This window comes from Cryptomeria japonica, chromosome 3, assembly GCF_030272615.1.
Source record: "Cryptomeria japonica chromosome 3, Sugi_1.0, whole genome shotgun sequence".
Classification (NCBI taxonomy): Eukaryota; Viridiplantae; Streptophyta; class Pinopsida; order Cupressales; family Cupressaceae; genus Cryptomeria; species Cryptomeria japonica.
This window is the reverse complement of record NC_081407.1, coordinates 449,918,148-449,924,131: the sequence shown is the minus strand read 5'-3', so window position 1 is coordinate 449,924,131 and position 5,984 is coordinate 449,918,148.

Genomic DNA, 5,984 nt, shown 5'->3' with positions numbered 1-5,984 from the left:
AAATCGATCTTGAACTTGATTGATCAAGACATGATGAGTGAAGATAAACTGTCCAGCTTGATCCAAAGCGATGAAACTGAACACCTGCTTAGATTGAACGTGATCAAAGAAATCTTTAAACCCTTGATTGAGTTTAAACGAATAATCAGCTTGATGAAAAGTGATGAAACTGATTAACGTTAAGAGATTGATTCAGATGAAGACAAATTTTAGCTTGATTTGAAGTGATGAAATTGATATGCCCCTAGAGATTGATTTGATTCAGATGATTGAGAAATCTCAACTTGATATAAAGTGATGAAGTTGAGATGCCCCTAGTGATGAGGTCTTATTTGATTTTCTTTAGTTGAAAAAGATGTTTTGCTTGACTTTCGATGAAGATTTTAAATTTTCTCGACATTGAAGAATGTGAGGTCATAAGGTCACGAGTATGCCCCCTCAAGAGAGAAATAAAAAAATAGCGAGGATACATGATTATAGGCATTTTTTAGCGATGATAGTTGTTTTGAGCACATATTGATTCAGAGGAATTTTTGAAAATTTTGCGTTGATTGATAAGAAATTGAGTACAAAGTTGATTTGTAGAAATTAAATTGAGATTCAGCATTGAAACATGAGAAATTGAGCGCAATGAGAAGAGAGAATGAGCCTTTGATGAAAAGAGCTAAGTGGTCCATACTTTGTGAAATTGACTAGAAAAATAATCTTGAATTTTGATTTCGATCCCGAAAATGGAGTCAGAACGGGCAAATTAGCTAAGGGTACAATTTTCATGACCATCGAAGCAAGTTGAAAAATTAGGTTTTTGGCTATATATGGGACAAAAGTGTCATTTTCAATTCATTTTAACCCTCCAAAGTTTGAAAATTCAAAAATCCTTCTATGAGAAAAATGGTGGTCCCTACTCGTGAGCATCGATTCGAGCGCCATAGATGACATAATCGACCGTGACATTATGAGCCACCAGTAAGTGATCTATCTTAAGCCTGTTATTCATTCCAAATTTGATTTTTTTTGTTGATTTTTCAAGTTTTTTGGCATGTTGAGTCAAGTTTTCTCATTTTTTCGTGCGAGACAGGATCCTGTCTCATACAACAAACTGCTAAATTTTATTTTATCATTTAAACCCATAAGTTTATCGTTCGAGACTCACCCTTGTGTCGTTCGACAACCTTCATAAAAGCCCATTTTGTCGTGCGAAGTCTAATATTTTGTCATTTGGGAGTCTTTTGTTGTACGAAGCTCAATCCTAATTCGTACGAGTTTCTGATCTTCTATGTTTTGTCGTTTGAAAAACAATGAGCATTTTTGAAGGTCTAAACTTGAAATTTTGTTTTTGCAATTGACGTAGTTGGATTTGCGTGATGTTTTACTCCTCTTATAGGCTTAGTTGGAATGTATTCTGATACTCCATTATTTGATTTTGCAGGTTCGATTGCCTCATGTGCTCTTCATGTGTGTTTATCCACTAACCATGGCTTTAGTTCAATAGCTATCAGAGGTTGAACAGACTCATATTGACTTGTGCGGCTTGACACATTTATTGAGATTACCCGATATCCGTGTGAATCACGGTATGCTCACAGCATTGGTAGAGAGATTCCATTCCCTTTCACTTACCAGTTGGGGAGATGACTATCACTCCTGAGGATGTATATAGGATCCTCCGTATCCCTTTTGTTGGGGATAAGGTGGACTACGATTCAGGACACCTTCCCGGATTACAGGTAGTGAGGCACGTCTTTAGGGATCCTGATATCCTGACACGTTCCATTAGTTGGGACATCATGATGAGTAGGTACAGTGATGAGTTTCCTCTGGCTTGCATCCTAGTAGGTTTTATAGGTTGTTTTCTGATGCCGGATAGAGGTCAGCAGGGATTTCAGTGTGGATGGGGCCGGATGCTGGAGAGATTGATGGAGACCCCTCAGAGGCTTGGCTGGGGTTTGTGCATTTTGGCCCACATGTATCGTGAGATGAATGAGATAGTGTACAGGGAGGGCAAGAGCATGGCCGCTGGTGTTTTGATCTTACAGGTTTGGGCTTGGGAGCAGCTCCCAGTTTGTCGGCCTATTGTTGATGATAACAGAGAGCCTGGGTAGCTAGTTGTATATAGGTATGCCGGTTACGTTACACAACCCCATTTGGGCAAGACGAATTTTTGGCGGGGGCAGTTAGATGACCTGATAGCATTGGTATGGAGGCCTTACAGGGGCTTAGAGCCATGGGATGACTGGAGGCTGGTATGCAGGGACCTTTTTGTTACTCACCCTTTGATTGGCAGATCACAGACAATAGTGGAGCGGTTTGTAGTATCACGGGTGATGAGGCAGTATGGACGGCCTTAGGGGATATCATAGGAGTTTACATAATATGCCCGATATGTGGATGAGGAGAGGAAGGGATGGTCACCAAGGATGTCCTATGCCTTGGCCATGCAGGAGCCGAGTGGTCTACAGAGACTGAGATGGGATTACCTGAGTGATATCGCAGATGCAGGGGTATTCCCTAGTATAGAGATTTTTTTCAGTAGCATCCATTCCATCATTTGACGGATCCAACTGAGCAGGCTCCTCGCATTGAGGAGGTTGAGGATGATGCCCCTGCGTAGGGACATGGACAGGGTCAGAGGCAGGGTCAGAGACAGGGATAGAGAGCTGAGGCTCTGAGGTGGACAGGTGGTGATCCTAGTGCTAGCAGTAGCAGGGTTCCAGTTGATGTAGGAAAAAAAAGGGGTGAGGGTGGATCTCTTGGGGGTATAGACATGAGATTGGGCAGAGTTGAGGAGGAGTGAGCAGCTCTGAGAGAGTTCCATCAACAACAAGAGGAGCAGGGTGGAGCTGGAGGTGGGGATGGGGGTGGAGAGCCTGTGAGAGAGCAGGGGACGGATGCTGGACGGTTGATGAGGGCACGTTTAGCGGAGTTGTAGTCACAGTTGATAGTGGCTTAGACTCAGCTAGTGGAGCGAGATCGACATCTTGCCAATCCTAGGGTTGAGCGTGATTGCCAGATCTCAGAGATGAGAGAAGAGATGAGAGCAGAGATAGAGCCCTTACGATAGGAGGTCCTTCACCAGACTAGTAGAGCAGCCTACTATGTTGCAGCATATAGTGTCACAATTCCAGTTGCGCAATAGGTTATACCCTACTCATAGTATATGGCACGTTCAGAGGGAGCTCGGGCACCTCATCAGGATCCCGATCATCAGGCTCCACCTCCTCCACTAGACGATGAGGGAGAGGCCCAGAGCTAGATATTCTTTTTGTAGACACACCCATTTTTTTTTGTAGCCTTTATGATTCTTGCTCCGATGGGAGTTTGTACATGTCATTGGACATCATTTTGTACTCTTAGACTTGATACGATATATATATATATATATATATATATATATATATATATATATATATAAGATCTGATTTGACTTCATAATACTTGTGTTGATTCAATTTTTGAGATTTAATTTATATGTTGTATTCTACATGTATGCATTTCTGATTTAGTATGAATGTATGTAATGCAAATGATTATGGATGTCTCTTTTTTTTTTTTTTTTCATATGCAAATAGATGAATGTGAACGAGTAATGCAAATTTTTCATTTTTCTATGCAATAAGAGGAATGCAAATGAATGATAGTGAATGTATGAATCTATATAAGATTCTTATGTATGCAACTAACATCTCAAAACACAAGTACTCGATCAAAGAAATGATGAAAAGAGACCACTTAGCTAAGAAATGATGAAGCTTCTAGTGCTCATGCAGAAGATAAAGAGATCATTGCTACCATACCGAAATCACTCTAAATTCACTTAATGGAGAATGAAATACAAGATGATATGCAAAATGCAACCTAAACCTAGTCACTGGATTTTGAAAAGCTTAATTTTCATCATTGAGTGTTTTACAACCACAACAGGTAAATTAGAGTTCCTTTCTTTTCATGTGCAATATTAATTATCTTGTCCACAATGACCCTTTTTTTTGTTCATATCCTTGGACAGATATCGCAGGGACCTGGATTACATGATAAAGAAATTCCCTCAAAACAGACAAAGAAATGATGGGAACCTCCCTGTAGCATTCAAATAAGCGGAGTTGAGGTATGTGAGGCGATTTCACCTTGATGTGAAGGCTCTTATCATAGACACCCAGCAAATTTAGATGTTTCCAGATTATTGGGATCATTCCTACAAGCAGAAAACAAAGAAAATATTATGCCCCCAATCCTTGCTCCTCTTAGTCAAGATAGACTTCCTCGAGTTACTCAGAGGGATAATAATCGAAAACCAATATAAAAGACCACACACAAAGAAAATTTCATTCATAGCTCAAACTGTTTAGTGATTGTTTTCTGTTATGTTGTTTTGCTTGTTAACTCAGTGATAAAACTCTTCAGTAGTCAGGAGACTGGTAACTGACTCGGAGTGGACGACCAGGTTTCACTGACGTACGGTTGACTTGGTTGATACTGCTTAGGACGTGTAATATGCTCTTGTCGATTACCTAAGACTAGGACATTGATCGGTTTCAAGCCATGAGGGTTCCAACGAACTAGGATGTCACAAAAGTGACTGAAATATGTACAAGCGAAAGTAAATATGCAGGAAAGCGGGAATGCCAATATTGCGGTGATAGATGGAGTGCTTGAGTACAAGAGGCGTCTGTTTACCAGGTTTTCACCTGCTTGACAGAGATTCATTTTTATTTATTTTTTACCAAGGTGCCTGTTTACTAGGTTTTCACCAAGGCATTTGTCGTACCCAAACTTTTGGGCTAAAAGCGAAACAATTTTTTTTTTGAAACACTTAAACTCTCAAAATAATCTACATATAAAGTGGAATTAAATAAGTCTTGTCTTAATTGGGATGTAAATAGAATTGTTTTCTAAGGTTGGATTAATTAACCAACTCAAATAAGTGACATTAATTAATCCCAAGAGGGTTGTCGCAATTTAGTTAGTTAATTTAATTATCTTAATTAAGTTGCCGTTAATTAAAATCGAGGGATACTTAGATATCTCAAATGCATATAAATCATTCTTGACCTAAATAATGATAAAGCTATTTAAAATTAATTAATAATTTTCGTTTACAAATTTTCCCCAAATTAATTTCCACTTGACGTCCATATTTAATTAAATACAAAAATTGGCTAAGAAATGTCCTTATTAAAATTCCTTGATAAAATTAAGTCAATAATGCGATAAGATAACTATATAAAATTTAATAAAATAAATTTACATAGGCCTTCTACTTAACCTCAAATATGTATAATTAATTGTATATATACCTATATGTAGAAAATATAGCATATATATAAATTATATACATATAAACAATTTGGGTAAACAATTTTTATATTTTATCCTATTTATACATGTAAATTTCTTTTGATAAAAAGAACCAACCATACCCATTAATTATTATCATGCAACTATTAAATAACCTTAAATTTTAAGTTATAATTTAAAAACTTAATTCAAATTTCCCTTCATATTTTACATGCAAACCCTAAGTTTAAAAATTATAATAAGGACTAAAATTCAAATCCTTTTTTTATTTTTCTATGTTAACCCTAATCCGAATATGGGCTAGGGTTGCATTACTAAAATACTCTTATTATTAAAATGCTAACCCTAACCCGAAATTGGGTTAGGGTTGCATATTCTTTTTATTGAAAATCATTTCTTTCTCTTTTCCTGATTGCTTATACCCTAACCGGAACTTGGGTTAGGGTTTAATATATTTTTTTTTGTGAGTGTGTGTTTGTGAACTGAGTGTTATGCAGGGCCAAACTAGGGCATGGCGGCGGCCAAAGGAAGGGCAACCAAACGAAGGCACGACGCCATCCGAAAGGAACCCGTAGAGGAGAGGGGGGGTTGCAGTGGGTGGTGGTGTTCACGGGGAAACAACCGTGGATGCCCATAGTGGCGGCCTCGTGCCGCCCACTGTGGTTATCCACCGTGGCGGCCTCGACGCT